The 21090-nt window shown below is 40.3% G+C and overlaps 1 protein-coding gene and 1 pseudogene across 1 annotated transcript in view; both read right to left on the bottom strand.

Moving 5' to 3' along the window:
* BOSTAUV1R417 (vomeronasal 1 receptor bosTauV1R417) overlaps window positions 1-21090 on the bottom strand; it is a 70262-nt gene that overhangs the window by 15368 nt on the left and 33804 nt on the right. The window lies entirely within an intron of this gene.
* On the bottom strand, window positions 8043-20070 carry LOC132342721 (vomeronasal type-1 receptor 4-like; annotated as a pseudogene).

Here is a 21090-nt window from a genome sequence, read left to right as displayed (position 1 = left end):
CAAAAATCCTGACCTACAAATAGATTCAAGAAAACTATAGTCTTGGGAATAGAGACTAGGAGTATAGAGGGTTTCTAGGTGACCCACAATATTCGGTTTCATTCATATACATATATATATATTTTTTTTTTTTTTTTTCTTTATCGACTTTTGGCTGTGTTGGGTCTCCACTGTTGCACGGGCATTTCTCTAGTTGCAGAGAGCAGGGTCTACTCTCTAGTTGCGGTGCTCAGGCTTCTCATTGCAGTGACTTCTCTTGTTGTGGAGCTCAAGCTCTAGGGTGTTCAGGCTTCATTCATTGCAGCATGTGAGCTCAGTATTTGTGGTTCCCGGGCTCTAGAGCATAGGCTCAATAGTTGGTGCATGAGCTTAATTGCTCTGCAGCGTGTGGAATCTTCCCAGATCAGGGATTGAACCCACATCTCCTGTATTGGCAGGCTGACTCCTTACCACTGAGCCACCAGGGAAGCTCAACAGTCTGGTTTTTTATCCAGTCATTGCCTACAGAGATGTGGTCATTTCTGAAACTCCACTAAGCTGTGTACTTATAACCTGTGCATATGTTTTTAAATTTTAAAAAATCTATCACAAAAAACAGATTTTAAAGAAACTGAGAAAAAACTATTCCTCTGAATGTTGGATCTGCTGATTGTGTCTGTAGAGGATAAGCCTTAGAGAGCCACAGGTCCTGATCATGAGCCCAACAATGAACATCAGACAATAACAACATGGCTGCATATATTGAGTCACTGATTTTATAATTCAGAAGAGTGATATCCCAGATCTTTGCTCTTTGTGTTCGTCTATTGCTTGATTCGGCAAGTCTATGCACTGGGAATTGATATACACCAGCTTATACCTGGTAGGCTACAGTCCATGGGGTCGCTAAGAGTCGGAGATGACTGAGCGACTTCGGCTTTCACTTTTCACTTTCATGCATTGGAGAAGGAAATGGCAACCCACCCCAGTGTTCTTGCCTGGAGAATCCCAGGCACGGGAGAGCCTGGTGGGCTGCCGTCTATGGGGTCGCACAGAGTCGGACACGACTGAAGCGACTTAGCAGCAGCAGCAGCAGCTTATACAAGGTCCAGCAGAGGAATATGAAACCTCCACTCCTTTGGAGCTTTTCAGTTCTACCCAACTCTGGTTCCTGGGGAGGATCGTGATGGCTGGAGACGCATAAGAGGCAGGAGGTGCCCATGGACATACCCTGCCAGGTCTGTGAGGATAGAAAATTGGATATGTCACTGAAGACATGCTTTAACTAACAACTACCAGTGTCATGGGGATGTCTTAAAGAGAATGACCAAGAAGCGACTGTATGTACGTGCTTGAGGATCAAATGTGTGGATCTCAACCTTTAGGAAGAGATAATGGTAAAGGAAGAAAATAGTAGTCCTCCTGTAGTCTGAAATGAGCAGACCCTTCTTTGCAAATTCCCTGAGGCCATTCTGCCAGTTGCTGGTGACTGGTGTTTTGTCTTCAGAATGAGAGGATCCTGTTTTGGAACATGTGCTGTGGGCTACAGTCTTCAGATAAGTGGAAACCCCATATTTGCTTTGATAAATATTTACTTGAGAGGCTCATGGTCTCAAGTAAATATTAAGAGGCTTCACAGAGTTGAATATGTAACCTTTAAATAGCGCTTATGATGGATGCATCACTATTGTACTACATCACACGAGGTGCTTTCTTTGATTTTTGTACCTGCCGGAGGTACATTATTTTCCTGAGGGCATTATTTTCAGCATTATTTCAGTAAGGAGACCTGAGGTGCAGAGAATTGAATGACCTGTGTAAATGCACATGCTGCTATGGGGCTGAGTGATAGGAACCTGGTAGGCTAGTTGCCAAGACAGTGCCCTGACCACTGTGTTACACTAATAAATCATGTTAGCTCTGTTTTCAAATCATCCAGAGCTGAATTTCATTTTGTTTTTGTACTTTTCCACCTAATTCACATCATTTTTAAATTTTATTATATAATCATGGTTGTGAACAGTTCCTATTTTTAGGAACTTAAAAAAAATAATTAATTTATTTATTTTAATTGGAGGCTAATTACTTTACAATATTCTGCCATACATTCACATGAATCAGCCATGGGTGTACATGTGTTCCCCATCCTGAAGCCCCCTCCCAACTCTCTCCCCTCAGGGTCATCCCAGTGCACCAGCCCTGAGCACCCTGTCTCATGCATTGAACATGGACTGGCGATCTATTTCACATATGATAATATACATGTTTCAATGCTATTAGGAACTTCTTTTTAGTCTAAGAATTTACCATATGGTCAATATCAAATATAAATGATTTTTTGAGGTCATAATAAAGTACAGATGCAGTTTCACAGACTACTGTTAAATGTCCAAATTGGATTTAATGATGCAAGATTTGTTTAGTGTTAGTTGGCACCCCACTCCAGTACTCCTGCCTGGAAAATCCCATGGACGGAGGAGCCTGGAAGGCTGCAGTCCATGGGGTCGCTGAGGGTTGGACATGACTGAGTGACTTCACTTTCACTTTTCACTTTCATGCATTGGAGAAGGAAATGGCAACCCACTCCAGTGTTCTTGCCTGGAGAATCCCAGGCATGGGGGAGCCTGGTGGGCTGCAGTCTATGGGGTCGCACAGAGTCGGACACAACTGAAGTGACTTAGCAGCAGCAGCAGTTGGCCACAGAAAGGCTCATTTGCTATCATTCCAGGAACAAAGCATAATGGTATGTATCAAATAAATTATTGGATGATAAATCCTTCTTTACTAAACTGCAATGCATGAAATACTGCTATGTGATAAAAAGAATGTAGCTCTTTTACCTGTTATTAATAATTTTGGTCTAAATGCCTAGGTATTTATTAATGCTTACAATGAGTAAAACTATTAACAATGAAGCAAGATTTGTGAATGTTAAAATACAAGAGACATGTACTTTATGCATGTCTTAAATGCAACATAGTGAATATGGAACCCTGTGTATTGTTTAAGTTGAAATCATCAAGAAATGAGTTGTGAGCTTGGAATTGATGCTAAAATATTATTAAGCCATACAACACAAGACAAGATACATTTGGTAGTGACTATATTTTAACACTCATAATTAAAAAGTTATCTTTTCCTTAAATGTTACTTCTCTAACTTGAGTAGGGAAAGCATCTCTCCATAGTTGTTAGACCTCGAATGTTTTCAATGGAGATAATCACTGTATCTAGTAAATGCATCATATTCCTAGAGCTTGATTTAAAAAAAAAAACCAACATTTTTATCCAAAAACAAACTCATATTCTCAATGTATGCAGAGGACTAGAAAACTGTTACGTGCTATCCTGGCTTCCCTGGTAGCTCAGCAGTAAAGAATCCACCTGCAATGAAAGAGATGTGGGTTCAGTCCCTGGGTTGGGAAGATCCCCTGGAGGAGGAAATGGCAACTCACTCTAGTATTCTTGCCTGGAAAATTCCATGGACAGAGGCGGCTGATAGACTATGGTCCATAGAGTCTTAAAGAGTCAGACATGACTGAAGTGACTGAGCATGCATGCACAGTGCTATCATACTCTGTATAATAGGCAAAAAGGCAGTATAAACCTACCTCTAATTATAATGAAAAATTAGTCTTTAAACCCTGTAAAGTAATGTAAAGGTGGCTCAGTGGTAAAGAATCCACCTGTAATGCAGGAGATGCAGGTTCAATCCCTGGGTTAGGAAGATTCTCTGGAGAAGGAAATGGCAGCCCACTCCAATATTCTTGCCTGGAAAATTCCATGGACAGAGGAACCTGGTGGGCTACAGTCCACGGGGTCACCAAGAGTTGGACACAACTGAGCCTGCAAGCATGCATACAAGGTAACATCAGAATGATTTCAAAACAAAAAGCCTTAAGACCTTAAAAAATGATTCTTCATCCTCACTGTGATGATTCAACATTGATCACCCACAGTGAAGATTTCATTCAGCGACACCAGGAGGCATGAGGCAGGGTTTAGGATCCTCATATCTCTTTACAAGGTCAGCTCATACCTACAGTCTTATTCTGCTTCCCTGTCTAGCTTTGCCACTGAATCTGTTCTTACCCCCCAAATCCTTTTTCCAGACATGAACACTTACAGACTTCCTTCCATAAACTCTGTCTCTTGGGCTGAAATAGAAAATGCTCACCTGACTCCTTCTGGTGGGCTCAGGGTGAAGGTCATGACAGCCAGGACGTGAGTGGGAGGGAAGTGGTCAGACCCTGAGATATAGGTTTATGTTCTGTGACCTCATCTTCCCTCAGAATGCAATTATCATTTCATTTGAAGTAGTAATAACAGGGCAGGCTTGGGGAGCTAATGATCTTTCTGAAAAACTTTTTTTGAGTTGCTAATTACCAAAACCAATTATGACTTTCTGGTGAGTATCTCCAAAGAGACCACTGATGTGTTTGGGAAGAGGCCTGTAATTTTTCACGATCCCTGATGGCACAGAAAGTCACCTGTGGAAGGAGGAGTCATGCTGATGTCTGAGTGACTGGTAGTGAGTTATGTGTGTCTCAGGATTCCCTGATTCCCTGAGAAGCTCTTCCACTAAATATCTAGTTCATCCTTCATCTTTGGACTTCTAAGCTGCACTGCTATTAGACTTGGATTCAGACGTAGCACAAGAAGAATATCTGGGATAGGAATAACAGGAAGAACATGCATGATGTTACTTTTTCATTTGTATAATTAAAAACAGGTTAATTTGAGACTCCCCTGGTGGTACAGTGGATAAGGATCTGCCTGCCAGTGCAGGGGGATATAGGTTCAAGCCCTGGTCCGGGAAGATCCTACTTGGTGTAGGGCAACTAAGCTGGGGCGCCACAACTATGAGCCTGTGCCCTGGAGCCCGGGAGCTGCCACTAGAGAAGCCACCACGATGAGAAGGCCATGAACTGCAATGAAGACCCAGCACGACAACCAAATTAAATAATTTAATTTGGAGATGGAAATACGGAAAAGTTTCTAAGAGATGATACTTTACAGATATGGTACTTTACTGTTGAAGTTGGTCATATGCAATCCATATAATCTACTTTTCATGATTTTGTTTTAAAACCACTTCTTAAAAATCAGCAGTTCAAAGGGAAATGTCCGTAAGGCATTTTCCTTACTTGTACTGGATCTGAAGAAGTGAATGTTAATTTAAAGATGTTTTATCATAATGCCCTCAAGCACAAAACAAGACCGGGAGCTGACTGTGGCTCAGATCATGAACGCTTTATTGCCAAATTCAGACTTAAATTGAAAAAAGTAGGGAAAACCACTAGACCATTCAGGTATGACCTAAATCAAATCCCAAATGATTATGCAGTGGAAGTGACAAATAGATTCAAGGGATTAGATCTGATAGACAGAGTGCCTGAAGAACTATGGACAGAGGTTCGTGACATTGTACAGGAGGCAATGTTCAAGACCATCCCCAAGAAAAAGAAATGGAAAAAGACAAAACGGTTGCCTGAGGAAGCCTTACAAATAGCTGAGAAAAGAAGAGAAGTGAACAGCAAAGAGAAAAGGAAAGATATACCCATTTGAATTCAGAGTTCCAAAGAATAGCAAGGAGTGATAAGAAAGCTTTCCTCAGTGATCGGTGCAAAGAAATAGAGGAAAACAGTAGAATTGGAAAGACTAGAGATCTTTTCAAGAAAATTAGAGTTACCAAGGGAATATTTGGACACAACTGAACGACTGAACTGAAGGGAATATTTCATGCAAAGATGGGCACAATAAAGGACAGAAATGGTATGGATCTAACAGAAGTAGGAGATATGAAGAAGAGGTGGCAAGAATACACAGAAGAACTATACAAAAAAGATCTTCATGACCCAGACAACCACAATGGTGTGATCACTCACTTAGAGCCAGACATTCTGGAATGTGAAGTCAAGTGGGACTTAGGAACCATGACTACAAACAAAGCTAGTGGAGGTGATGGAATTCCAGTTAAGCTATTTCAAATCCTGAAAGATAATGATGTGAAAGTGCTACATTCAATATGCCAGCAAATTTGGAAAACTCAGCAGTGGCCACAGGACTGGAAAAGATCAGTTTCAATTCCAATCCCAAAGAAAGGCAATGCTAAGGAATGCTCAAAGTACTGCACAATTGCACTCGTCTCACATGCTAGCAAAGTAATGCTCAAAAATTTTCAAACCAGGCTTCAACATGATGTGAACTGTGAACTTCCAGATGTTCAAGCTGCATTTAGAAAAGGCAAAGGAACCAGAGATCAAATTGCCAACATCAATTGGATCATCGAAAAAGCAACATAGTTCCAAAAAAACATCTACTTCTGTTTTATTGACTACACCAAAGCCTTCGACTGTGGGAATCACAACAAACTGTGGAAAATCCTTCAAGAGATGGCATACCAGACCGCCTGACCTGCCTCCTGCAAAATCTGAATGCAGGTTAAGAAGCAACAGTTAGAACTGGACATGGAACAACAGACTGGTTCCAAATCAGGAAAGGAGTACTTCAAGGCTGTGTATTGTCACCCTGCTTATTTAACTTATATACAGAATATATCATGTGACATGCCAGGCTGGATGAAGCACAAGCTGGAATCAAGATTTCTGGGAGAAATATCAATAACCTCAGATATGCCAATGACACCACCTTTAAGGCAGAAAGTGAAGAAGAACTACAGAGCCTCTTGATGAAAATGAAAGAGGAGAGTGAAAAAGTTGGCTTAACACTCAATGTTCAAAAAATAAAGATCATGGCATCTGGTCCAATCACTTCATGGCAAATAGATGGGGAAACAGTGACACACTTTATTTCCTTGGGCTTCAAAATCACTGCAGATGGTGACTGCAGCCATGAAATTAAAAGATGCTTGCTCCTTGGAAGAAAAGCTATGACCAACCTAGACAGCATATTAAAAAGTAGAGACATTACTTTGCTGACAAAGGTCCATCTAGTTAAAGCTATGGTTTTTCCAGTAGTCATGTATAGATGTGAGAGTTGGACTATAAAGAGAGCTGAGCACTGAAGAATTGATGCTTTTGAACTGTGGTGTTGGAGAAGACTCTTGAGAGTCCCTCGGACTGCAAGGAAATCCAACCAGTCCATCCTAAAGGAAATCAGTCATAATATTCATTGGAAGGACTGATGCTGAAGCTGAAACTCCAATACTTTGGCCACCTGATGTGAAGAACTGACTCATTTGAAAAGACCCTGATGCTGGGAAAGATTGAAGGCAGGAAGAGAAGGGGACAACAGAGGATGAGATGGTTGGATGGCATCACCAGCTCGATGGATATGAGTTTGAGCAAGCTTCAGGAGTTGGTGATGGACAGGGAAGCCTGGCTTGCTTCAGTCTGTGGGGTCGCAAAGAATCAGACACGAGTGAGTAACAGAGCTGACTGACTGATGCTAACAATGACATTAAGTGCAAATAGGGATATACCACAGAAAACAGAGCATTTTGAAAAGCATCCTTTATAAACAAAAGCACAAGGATCAAGTGGTATAACCGATTGTTTTTATGATTCTTTTAAACATCAGACAAGCCAGTGCTACTTTCTCAACTCAACAGCATTGGATTGTTACCAGAGGTCTTTACACTTGTGCTGACATTTCATGAAGGAGCACTCATTGGTTACGGGATTGATGAAGACACCTAAAATAACAACACCACAGTTCAAAAGCATCAATTCTTCAGTGCTCAGCTCTCTTTATAGTCCAACTCTCACATCTATACATGACTACTGGAAAAACCATAGCTTTAACTAGATGGACCTTTGGATTTTCCAACGGACATGCCCACAGTCTGAACAAGGTCTACTCAATAGTTCCCACGAGTGTTTTTGGTCCTTCTGGGAAGTTAAAGGAAACACAGTTCACACAAAAGCACATCCACTTCTGACTCCAACTGCAAGTGTGGGCTTTCCCAAACCCATGCCTGCTGGGAGCGAGCTCCGCCCATGGCAAAGGTCATGAGGAAGGAGGCTTGGCATATGCAAAGGCAGGATCGAGCCTCAGAAGTCCCCCTGGAAATTCTCAAGCATCTACCCCCAAAACCAGAGTCTGCCTACTTTCTGCTTTGTGCTTTCACCTACACCTCCAACTTTATGGGGGGCTGTCCCCCACTACCTCTCTCTGAAAAAAGAGTTAGCTTACAGCTCCAGTTAATAATTCCTGGGTGTGACAGTGTTTCAACCTACAAACTCCTTTGGAAATCCTCTAGCCTGCCTGAATAGGTTTTTCTGGCCACATGTGATTGTTCAGAGCCTCCCAACTGTGAGAGGCAGGAGATGTTCTAAACCGTCTAAACACATATTCCTTTGAGTAGTTAAAAGATTGATTAGAAATTGTATTGGTGAAGGGTTTTTCACTTGCTGGGCCAATGTTTGCTGCTAAGTCTCCATATCCCTTACTTACTGTGTCCTTGGCAGTGTATTGATTGATATAATGGGTGTATAGAAATGTAAGTAGTGGCCTCAATGTTTATAACCTTGGACCCTTGAGTTAATTCTTTTCTTGATTGAGCCCACCTCACCTTTGCCCTATAGGAATGCAGCTTTGTCCAATGCTTTTTTGGAGGCTGGCGCCTGACTTTAGAATAATCACCTTTAGAGAAAGATAAGTTTCTTAAAATGTTAACAGGCCTCCTGGCCAGAAGAGGGTGTAAATCACCTAAACTTTTGCATATGATAAGTTTGAAAGCCTGGCTTCGATTAGGATCAGGAACTGCTGTCCTTGCATGACTCTACCCCTTCCCCCTCTATGCATAACTTAAGGTATAAAAACTACTTTGGAAAATAAAGTGCGGGCCTTGTTCACCAAAACTTGGTCTCCCCATGTCGTTCTTTCTTTCACCTTCTGGCTGAATTTTTCCTCTGAGGCGGGGAAGCTCGTCAAGCCTACTAATTTTGCCTGGGCTTCTAAGATCTGACCGGGGAGGCCTTAGTGTCTCCTCTCCTTCGGGAGAACGGGAGGACGCCTGCAGCCTTCATAGGTGACATAAATTCCCTGCTTTGGAATTTCATTCAGCCTCTTTTCTTCACTGAATTTTCCTACTGAGCTATCCTTATTCCAGCCTCTTTTCTCCACTGAATTTCATCACTGCACTGTCCTTATTTCAGCCGCTTTTCTCCACTGAATTTCATCACTGCACTGTCCTTATTTCAGCCGCTTTTCTCCACTGAATTTCCTCACTGAGCTATCCTCATTCTATTACTCTTTATATCTTTGATGAATATTTAAATAAATAGGTCGCCGACGCCGTCTCTCCTTCGAGTACCCTGGATCAGCTGGGACTGGACCCCGGCACATGCCCATTTCGGTAATTCTCTTGAAGGACTCAGAACTAACTGGCACTCTTCTCCTCACAGTTGTGGTTTATTATATGGAAAGACAGATTAGCACCAAACAAGGAAGAGATGCAAGGGGTACAGCAGCCCAGGACAACGCCAGATCGCTCATTGTTCTCTGCAGACGGCATCTCCTGGTCTCTGGCCACAGCTCTCAGCAAAATGCACATCTTTGTCTGAGCATCTGTATTTAGTACATTTACTATAGGCTTCATAAGACAGACGGCAATAGTATCTCTGAATGTACCTAACATTTGAAGAGCCAGTATGAGGTAAATAGAGATTTAATGAGATTTTAATGAGACAGTGACTCCATTCTACAAAGCTATTACATACATTTTCACAGATTTCTACTAATTCAAGTTTTCTTTCCCCCTTGCTCATTCTTCACCACACGGCCCTCTGTTTCCAAGTCAGTGAATGCAGTCATATCTGGCCACACATATGCCAAACACACATATACATAGACATAGTCTGACACACATGTGTTTGCACACTCACATATATACTTAATCACCCCATACTCCACACTCATCCCACACTCACAAACACTCATGACACATGGAACCACACTCACATTATTGCACACTCTTCACTCACACAGCAACATAAAAGACACAATCCCACTTACTTTCACAGAATCATTTATTTGGTCATCAAGAGGGTTATTATGTTCATCGTGTGTCTGTATAAGGTATGGCTGCATCTTTTCTGGGGAGTGAAGGCCAGAAAAAGGGAGGAAATGTATGTACTTTACCCTCTGTCCATCCTGTCAAAGCACTCAAGGATAATATATTAGACATGCATCTTCTAAAAATTTCTGAGAGCTTTGCCACTTGAGGTGGGGAGTATGGTATAAACGTTGGAATGCCTGTGGGTATGACTGGGAGTGGGTGTAATGGAGAAAGATAAGAAAGAGGACATGGGGGGCAGGTCAGAGGGTAAGGTGAGACAAAGGGGTTCTGGGATGCAGAGTACAGGAGGAAAGAGGGTGCAGGAGTAAACAGCACATGGATTTGAAGGCTGCAGTGGGTTTCAAGTCCACTGCAGGATTTAAGGGAACTCAGAGGTTAAGCAAAAACGTTAAGGGCACATCACATATTTGCACTGTGGGGAATAAGGGTTGCAGGAGGCATGGGAACATAAAAGAGATTCCACTGAATATGTAGCTTATACTAGGTGGTGTGTTCATTTTTACAATTCTAATCCCCCAAACCATGAATCTGGTATATCTTTCCACCTGTTTGTGTTGTAATTTCTTTCCTCAGTGTCTTACAGGTTTCCAAGCACATGTCTTTTACTTCCTCTCTTACTTTCTGAGGAAATGGATGCTTTTACTATGTTTTTAAAGCATTTTACTAGCTTTGAACATGGTTGATTTACTACCTTTACCAATGAGATTTTTCCTTTTGTAATGTTCATGGTTCTAGTGTGGCCTTTTTTCTGCTTAGAAAAGTCCCTCTAACATTTCTTTTACAGGTGGTTTCACAGTGCTGAATTATTAACTTTTGCTTGTCTGTAAAACTTTTTACCTCTCCATCAAATCTAAATGAAAGCCTTGCTGAGTACTCTTGGTTACAGATATTGGTTGGGTCAAAAAGTTCATTTGGGTTTTTCCATAAGATCTTACAGCAAAACTCAAATGAACTTTTTGGCCAATCTAGTATTTTCCTTTCGTCTTTTAAGTAATACTGTTCCATACCCATTGACCTGCAGAGTTTCTGCTAAAAAGTCAGTTGATAGCCTTACAGGTGTTCCTTTGTAGGTAACTTGTTCCTTTTCTCTTGCTGTTTTTGATATTCTTTATTTTTAAAGAGTTACTTTATAGTACAGGGAAATATATTCAGCATCTTGTAATAACCTAAAGTGGAATATAATCTGAAGAAAAAGCCCAAGTCACTTTGCTGTACACTGAGGCTAATACACTATTGTAAATCAACTATACCTCTAAAAAAAAAAAAGAGAGAGAGAGTGGAGTCTCTATTTCCTACAGCCTTCTGGCTCTCCTGAAAGACAGCCCTACTGGATTTTAAATATTCTGGGTGCTCATCTTCTCCGTGTTAGAGCCCCATGTAGGGCTCAGAACCCTCACCCCTTGAGGAGAATCTCTGTAGTTGTATTATTCTCCTGTATGTAGGTCACACACCCAGTGCTACGGTTCTTGACTATACAGAGATTCCAACCCTCCTACCTGTCTTGTTGTGGACACTTCTGCCTTTCTTGAGTTGTAGCAGACCTTTTCTGGTAGCTTCCAGTCTTCCTCATCAATATTTGCTCTGTATTCAGTTGTAATTTTGGTGTGTCCATGAGAAATGAAGAGCTCACAGTTTTCCTGCTCCACCATTTTGGAGCAGTTGCCTGGGGTATTCTTGGTATAGCAGCCCCCAGCTGACTAAAACAGATTTTTCTGGTCAAGGAAGGTGGGTTGATTATACTCACCTGAACTTTAGAAGTCAAATAGAGATAATTGAAAGACAAGAGATTGCAAACAGGAAGGGAACTCAACTTGCCAATGCAGGCATGGTTGATGGAGAGAATTCAAATGTAAGTCTATTAAAGGAAACAAATTCTACCAACAACATGAATCAGACTGGAAGCAATTCTTATTTAGGTTTCACTTCAAAAATTCTCTTTGGTCACTGAAAGTGAAGGAATGAATGAATTGGCAACTGTGCACTGTGGAAATACATACAGTTCACATATATCACATAATAGTAGGGGATTTTCTTATTTCTTATCCAAGCAAAGTAGAGCCTGTGTACACTGGAGTCATGGCTCATGAGCAGAAAGGGACTGGCAGTAGGGAAGCATGCTGCTATGATTACAGTCTCATTCACAAGGAAACAGTTCAGATGATCAAAAAGAGCCACAACAAGTTGAAAAATGGAGGAAAGAGTATAAAAATAGACAAAAGTGCTCACCAGGAGAAGGATGGTTTGGGTAGCTCTGGACTCAGGGAAGGACTTGGGAAAGGGGTTGGTCCCCTGAATGTGTTGGATTTACTGCTTATGTCTGTACAGGATGACAACCATGGAGCTGCTGGCCCAGAGTGTGAGCCCCAAACATAAAACATCAGGGAATAATAGCAACACTGCAGACAATGCCCCTCTGGTTCTGTCATGACGAACAGCAGAACAGTATCCAAAACCTCTTTCCTCTGTGATGTTTTTGTCACTCCATTTGCCAGTTATATAGAAAGGAAAAAATGACATTTACCACCATTTGCAGGATCCAACACAGGAAAATAGAGCTGGGAGCTCTATTTGTACGTACTTGGGAGCTGTTACTTTCAGCACTGCCCACCTGGAGTTCCAGGGACTGATTGTGATCACCTGAAAGACACTCAAGAGGCAGATGCTACTGATGGACCCTCCCCTCCCCACTCTGCAGAAAGAAGAGAACTTTGCAGCCAAAATCACTGCGGATATGCTTCCACCCAAAGACTGCCATTGTCTAGGGGACTCCTTTACAGGGGAGGATCAAGGAGTTGACCACAATCAGGTGCTTAAGGATCAAATCTGTGGACCTTAACCTGGAGCCAGTTGAAGTGAATGATGATATGATGGCAAAGGAGTGAGAAATTCCCCAGGATTCCAGTCACCATCTGAGTTAAGATGATTATGCCTATTGCCAACTTGCTGCTGCCCATTCTCTCAGTTCACAGTCAAATACTTGTCTTGTGAGTTAGAATATCCTGCCTGGGAACATGAGGTGTGGGTTACATACACGGTGTCAGCTGGTATCTCATATTCTCCACTTAACATTAGTTCCCACTTGGAAACTAGCAGTTTATAAACAGTTGCATGTATGATATTTAAAGAGCACTAATACATAAAAGTAATCACTGCAGCATGATTACTTCTTCATTCTTCAAAATCTATGAGCCAGACACTTATTTGACCTTAATGATACAGAGAAGAGTAAGATAACCATAGAGTGGTTCAGTGTTTGTCAAAATCTACTTTTAGGACAGAATGAGGACTTGAAACCCACTGGACTGGTTTAAAAAAACGTGCATTGATCCCCTATTTCTGCCAAAAAGTTAATTACCTGTGTTCATATAAATTCAGATTTATATTTAGCTTTTTTTCACAACTTGTTCTTTGATTTTAGACTGGTACTATTTTATAACTTCCATGATAAGAAGATTCCAGTTTTGTAAAGTTTTATTCTGGAGGGCACTATGTAGTGTGACTGAGGCTTTAGCTGTCTTAGTATATGTACATGCACTGCTGCCGGGAGAATCTGGCAGGAACCTGCCCAAGACATGAAAATGAGGATGGCTCAGAATTAAGATGCAAACAGTAAGATCTTTTGCTTTTATTTCAGAAAAGCAGTGATAATAGCATGTATCCCAGAAATTGTTAAATAGTCACATGTAATGCCATAAACTTTGGTACATAAAATACTCATGCATGATTAATTAGTGTAAGGAGTTACTAAATTATTATTTTCAGGTGATGCAATTATCTACTTGTAATAGAAAATATAACAATGAATTAGTATTTGCAAATGATATTAACATACCAGAGATATATACAAATCAAAACCTGCGAGGCATGTATTTTTATGCATTTTATAAATGAAAACACCACATATTTAGATTGATATTAAGATACTTTTTAAATGGGCAGAAATGATATGATATATGACTGAAAGTTGCTCCCTGAAACTCAGCATTATTATGTGAACTTTCCTTAACATTTCATAATATTAAGAGTGAAGACAGCCTCACCATAATCAGTGGACTCAGGATGTTTTCAGTGAGGACACAATTACTGTCTCCATTAACATCCAGAGTCAGAGAAGACATTTTCCTTCAAGGTGTTTCCATTTGGATACACTTTCTGCACAGGATAACATTTTTTGCAGACTCGTCATACTCTTTATTGCCACCCTGGAGTTATTAGTGCTATACCTCTACTCACCCTGCACATTAAGTCTATTTTTTCCCCTACAGTAGGTTCAAGAGTGAATTGATTTTACACCTACAGTTTTAAGCACCTTAAACAATCAGGTTTCGTTTTCACTTGGACCAAGCCACAGTAGTCACTGTCAGTGAGGATTCAGTTAAACTGCCTGAGATGGTTTAGGATTAGGACCCTATCTCTCTTTATCAGTTCAGCTCATGCTTCACAATATTCCCATGTTCCCACCTGGAGTTGGCTCTGAATCCAGTTACTACACAGAAGACTGTGCCTTTCTGATATAATCGCTTACTCAGCGTCCTGATCTGCCTTTCTTATACAGACTCTGACTCTCAGATTGAAACAGAACATCGTTACCTGGCACCTTCCTGCTCCCAGTAGAGTGGGCTCCCTGATGGTCATTATACCCAGTATGTGTGTAGGAGGGAGGCAGCCAGACCCTGATATATAGGTTTGAGATGCTGTGTCTTCCCCACTCCTCCCATCAGAGCTGCAATTATCATTTCACCTGCAGCAGCAATGGGAGTGCAGGCCTGGGATCTGAGAACATTTCTGGAAAACTTTCTCTCAGTTGTTAATTACTGGAAACAATTACAAGTTTCTAGTTAGCACCTTTAGGAGACTAAAGGAATGTTTCCAAGAGCCTTCTTATTTTCGCTGACCACTAATGGCAGACAGGGTCTCACATGGAAGAGTGTAAGAAATACTGAAATACACACATGATTGAGGTAACTATTTGGGTCTCTCTGGATTCTTCACTTCCATGAGATGTTTCTCTACATTCCACTAATCTGAACCATCAATTAAAATATTGGTGGAGAAATGGAATGAGTCCAATTACCTGGGAGGTATATTCAAAGAGATAAAAGGGAAAGGAGGAACATGGGAGAACTCATTATATGAATCATTAGCACAAATAAAATCAATTGATTTAGACTCATTTTCATAATTTCATGGCAATTATGAAGGAAATCTTGTCAGAAAATACACTTTATTCTTATTTAATTCTGTTGGTGATAAGAATGGGATGCAGAACAAATGCATAGAAACAAAGAGAGGGTTCGAAAAGAGTAGCTCTTAAATAAAATCATCTAGATCTGATGGCTCAATAGTCTGAGCAATTAATTCAGGAGGATCAAACCTAGAGACTAAATAAAATACTGCTAAAAACCAGTGGATCAATGGGAAATAAAAAGAAAATCAGAAATTACCTTGAAGCAAATAAAAATAAAACAGAAACTTTAAAAATCAAGAAATAGAAAAGGCAATTCTAAGAGAAACTGAGAAAGATAAAAGCCTACCTGAAGAAACAAGAAAAATTTCAAATAAACAACCTAACCCACCATCTAAAGAAATTATAAAAGGAATTACATAAAATGTCCAAGATAGGAGACAGAGGAAATGATATAAATCAAAGAGTATTTTAAAAATCAGAGATTAAAACACCAACAGAACAAGTCAATGAAACCAAGAGGTGGTTTTTTGAAAAGATACATACAACTGATAAGCCTTTAGCTGGGGTTCATTTAAAAAGAGAGAGAGAGAGAGAGAGAGAGAGAGAGAGAGAACCTGGAACTTCCCTGGTGGTGCTGTGGTTAAGACTTCGCCTCCTAGTGCAAGCGGTGCAGTTTGATCCCTGGAAAGGGAGCCAAGATCCCACATCCCTTGTGGACAAAAAGCAAAATGTGAAACAGAAGCAATATTGTAACAGAAGCAATAAATACTTTAAAAATGGTCCACATAAGAAATCTTTAAGAAAAAGAAATTAGGTACATATACTGTTTTGTATAGACTTTTTACACTTCTTATGTTGTTTGTGAATTTAAAGTTTGCATAATGTTGTACAGCACTCATTGGCATTGCTGTATAAGAATTCATGTTAGGAATATTGAATAATGTCATGAGTCCACTATTATAAGGAGTGATTCTAGAAAAATGGAATTTAAGGGAGAGTTTTGCATTGGTTCCTGGGTTTTTGGAAATGGCTTTTGAATCTGAAGCCCTTCCATTGTGACTCAGCTGGTAAAGAATCTGCCCACAATGTGGAGACCTGGGTTCAATCCCTGGGTTGGGAAGATCCCCTGGAGAAGGGAAAGGGTACCCACTCCAGTATTCTGGCATGGAGAATTCCATAGACTAAGTCCATGAGGTCACAAAGAGTTGGACACGACTGAGCGATTTTCACTTCACTTCACTTCGAATCTGATTAGAAGTGAAGACACTAATGAGCTCAATTCCAGCAGTAAAGACAGCATGGAGAGTCCATGTCCTGATTCAGCAGTACAGACTCCCAACACATCTGCATGGGATACACCCCATCACCTCTTAGATAAGTAAGTATCTGAGTGACTCTGCTTACAATACTTTTGAACATTTGGGAGAAACTAATGAATGTATTAACATTGGCTGCTTGCTCCTAATGTTGCTGGACTAAGAGATGAGTGAAGAGTTTGAGCTCAGTGATTGGAATGCCCCATTCCAGCACCATATATAGAAGCCCAAGGCTTCTATGTGTGCCCTGAAGGAGACCCTTACCCTTTCCCACCCCTTAGCTGAGATTGCTGAAAATCAAGCAGACTCGTGCCCTCTTGTTATGTATTACAAAGGATAACTCAGGAGAAAAATTGTGGGGTTCACACAATTATGTATCAAGAATTATAAGTCAAGTTGGGTTTTTTAAGGAAGATTTTATTTTAGAATAGTTTTAGATTTTCAAAAATGGAAGACTATACAGAGTCTCCTTATATTCCACATTCAATTGGTGACTCTGAAATCTTGTATGTGTCAAGTTGTTTAATTAATGAACCAATAGTAATTAATTTGTGCTAACTAAAGTCAATACTTTATTCATATTTTCTCAGTTTCTCTTTTATATCCATTTTCTTTTCCATGAATTCATCCAGATACCAACTGTCACGTTGTAGTCATCACTCTCTAGTCTCCTCTTTGCTGTGACAATTAATCAGACATTCCTCAGACTTAATGATGGTGACAGATTTGAGAAGCACTAGTCTGGTATTTTCTGGAATGACCTTTAACTGAGATTGCTGTGAATTTTTTTTTGCATTTCTTTTCCATGGGGACGGTCTTGATCCCTGTCTCCTGTACAATGCCACAAACCTCCGTCCATAGTTCATCAGGCACTCTATCTATCAGATCTAGTCCCTTAAATCTATTTCTCACTTCCACTGTATAATCATAAGGGATTTGATTTAGGTCATACCCGAATGGTCTAGTGATTTTCCCTACTTTCTTCAATTTAAGTCTGAATTTGGCAATAAGGAGTTCATGATCTGAGCCACAGTCCACTCCCAAGCTTGTTTTTGCTGACTGTATAGAACTTCTCCATCTTTGGCTGCAAAGAATATAATCAGTCTGATTTCGGTGTTGACCATCTGGTGATGTCTTGGTCATGAAAGATCTTTCTTGTACAGTTCTTCTGTGTATTCTTGTCACTTCTTCTTAATATCTTCTGCTTCTGTTAGGTCCATACCATTTCTGTCCTTTATCAAGCCCATCTTTGCATGAAATATTCCCTTGGTATCTCTAATTTTCTTGAAGAGATCACAAGTCTTTCCCATTCTGTTGTCTTCCTCTATTTCTTTGCATTGATCACTGAGGAAGGCTTTCTTTTCTCTCCTTGCTATTCTTTGGAACTCTGCATTCAGATGCTTATATCTTTCCTTTTCTCCTTTGCTTTTCCCTTCTCTTCTTTTCACAGTTATCATGATCAAGATAATCACGATGGTGTGATCACTCACCTAGAGCCAGACATCCTGGAATGTGAAGTCCAGTGGGCCTTAGAAAGCATCACTATGAACAAAGCTAGTGGAGATGATGGTATTCCAGTTGAGCTATTTCAAATCCTGAAAGATGATACTGTGAAAGTGCTGCACTCGATATGCCAGCAAATTTGGAAAACTCAGCAGTGGCCAAAGGACTGGAAAAGATCAGTTTTCATTCCAATCCCAAAGGAAGGCAATGCTAAAGAATGCTCAAACTACTACACAATTGCACTCATCTCACACACTAGTAAAGTAATGCTCAAAATTCTCCAAGCCAGGCTTCAGCAATACATGAACTGTGAACTTCCAGATGTCCAAGCTAGTTTTAGAAAAGGCAGAGGAACCAGAGATCAAATTGCCAACATCTGCTGGATCATCAAAAAAGCAAGAGAGTTCCAGAAAAACATCTATTTCTGCTTTATTGACTATGTCAAAGCCTTTGACTGTGTAGATCACAATAAACTGTTGAAAATTCTGAAAGAAATGGAAATACCAGACCACCTGACCTGCCTCTTGAGAAACCTATATGCAAGTCAGGAAGCAACAGTTTGAACTGGACATGTAACAACAGACTGGTTCCAAATAGGAAAAGGAGTACATCAAGGCTGTATATTTTCACCCTGCTTATTTAACTTATATGCACAGTACATCATGAGAAATGCTGGGCTGGAAGAAGCACAAGCTGGAATCAAGATTTCTGGGAGAAATATCAATAACCTCAGATATGCAGATGACACCACCCTTATGGCAGAAAGTGAAGAGGAACTAAAAAGCCTCTTGATGAAAGTGAAAGAGGAGAGTGAAAAAGTTGGCTTAAAGCTCAACATTCAGAAAACGAAGATAATGGCATCCGGTCCCATCACTTCATCGGAAATAGATGGGGAAACAGTGGAAACAGTGTCAGACTTTATTTTGGGGGGCTCCAAAATTACTGCAGATGGTGATTGAAGCCACGAAATGAAAAGATGCTTACACCTTGGAAGGAAAGTTATGACCAACCTAGATAGCATATTCAAAAGCAGAGACATCACTTTGCCAACAAAGGTTCGTCTAGTCAAGGCTATGGTTTTTCCAGTAGTCATGTATGGATGTGAGAGTTGGACTGTGAAGAAAGCTGAGTGCCAAAGAATTGATGCTTTTGAACTGTGGTGTTGGAGAAGACTCTTTAGAGTCCTTTGGACTGCAAGGAGATCCAACCAGTCCATTCTAAAGGAGATCAATCCTGGTTGTTCTTTGCAAGGAATGATGCTAAAGCTGAAAATTCCAGTACTTTGGCCACCTCATGCAAAGAGTTGAGTCATTGGAAAAGACTCTGATGCTGGAAGGGATTGGCGGCAGGAGGAGAAGGGGACGACAGAGGATGAGATGGCTGGATGGCATCACTGACTCGATGGACTTGAGTCTGAGTGAACTCTGGGGGTTGGTGATGGACAGGGAGGCCTGGCGTGCTGCGATTCATGGGATCGAAAAGAGTTGGACACGACTGAGCTACTGAACTGAACTGAACTGAATATAACATTTCTTTCATGATTATACTTGGGTTCTGTGTTTTGGGGAGGAAGACTGCAGAGGTATAAGAGCCATTTTCATTTCATCATGTCAAGGGTCCATACAACCAACATGACTTATCACTGTTGATATTAACCTAGGTCTCCAGGATGAGGCAGGGGCCTCTGATTTACTCATCAAATGTTATTTTTGTCCCTTTTCATGGTGAACTCATTGAAAGCAAGACACTATGCCACACTTAAGCATGGGATGTTATTTTCCACGTTTTTTCATGATAAACTTTTAACACAATTATATAGAATCTTTCTGAAAAGGAATTATGTTTCCTCAAACACATTATTTCTTCAATTGTATTTCATTTCAGTTTTCACTGGTACACGTTAATTTTTATACTTTGAGTTATAATCCCAAACCACTTTGTTAAAAAATCAAATTGTCCAACTTGGTGATTGGCTGTTCTCTTAGGTGACTTCTGTGTGTCTTTGATATAGCCCATCATTATGGTTCTTCTTACTTCTTATTTAAAGCATTTCCTGTTTTCTACTATTTAATATAGGATTCTAAAGGAAATATATATATATATATATATACACACAGACATACATATATATCCTAGCCCCAGCTTCAGCCATTACTTCACCAAGCAAAAGCTGCTCTTATTAATGAATGGTGTGATGAACCACAGTTTGCACTGTACATGTGGTCATGGCCACTGGTGTCTGAAAGGTGGGGTTGTACACAGGTAGCCCAGGGGACAGAATATTCAGCCAAACATGGTATTTCTCAAACTTAAAAGTCTGACAGAATTTACCCTCCTTGGATTTTACCTGCCTTGGACAAGTGAGTTGCTTCTTTTTTCTGATTTCCTGTTTTGGGAAAGAGAATATCCATCCTATTCGGTCACACCATTGGAATTTGGTAAGCGTATTACGTATCTGCTTTCAAAAAAAAAAAAGAAGAAGAAGAAGACAATGGAGGAAACAAGCTCCTTGATTTCAGACTATACTACAGAGCTACAGTCACCAAAACAGTATCAAACTGGCACAAAAATAGACACATAAATAATTGGAATAGAATAGAGAGGCCAGAAATAAACCCACGTGCTATTTGTCAATTAATCTATGACAAATAAGCCCTACCACTGAGAGCTGGTGGGCCTCACTCTTGAGGATGTTCTCCTCCCAGGACTTTCTCTCCTCCCTCTCCACGCTTGTTATAAAGACCTTAACACACCTCCTTTGTGAATGAGTACGAAACAGACTCAGACCAAATCTCACCATGCAAACATGGATGGAATAATATATAATGGAGGTATATATAATATATAATGGAGAAAACATAGTTTCTTCAAAAGCGGTGCTGGGGAAACTCAACAGCTATGTACACATAAGACAATAAAATTATTTCAATATTTTGTACACTTTAAATTCACATAATGCTATATATCAAATGCATTTTAATTTTAAAAATCAGCTGACATAGTTCATCTATTATTTTTAAAATATTAGAATATTCTTTTGTTTTTGTGTTTCTTTTTGGA

The sequence above is a fragment of the Bos taurus genome, chromosome 18 (assembly GCF_002263795.3).
Source record: "Bos taurus isolate L1 Dominette 01449 registration number 42190680 breed Hereford chromosome 18, ARS-UCD2.0, whole genome shotgun sequence".
NCBI lineage: Eukaryota > Metazoa > Chordata > Mammalia > Artiodactyla > Bovidae > Bos > Bos taurus.
This window is presented reverse-complemented; position numbering and strand designations above follow the sequence as displayed.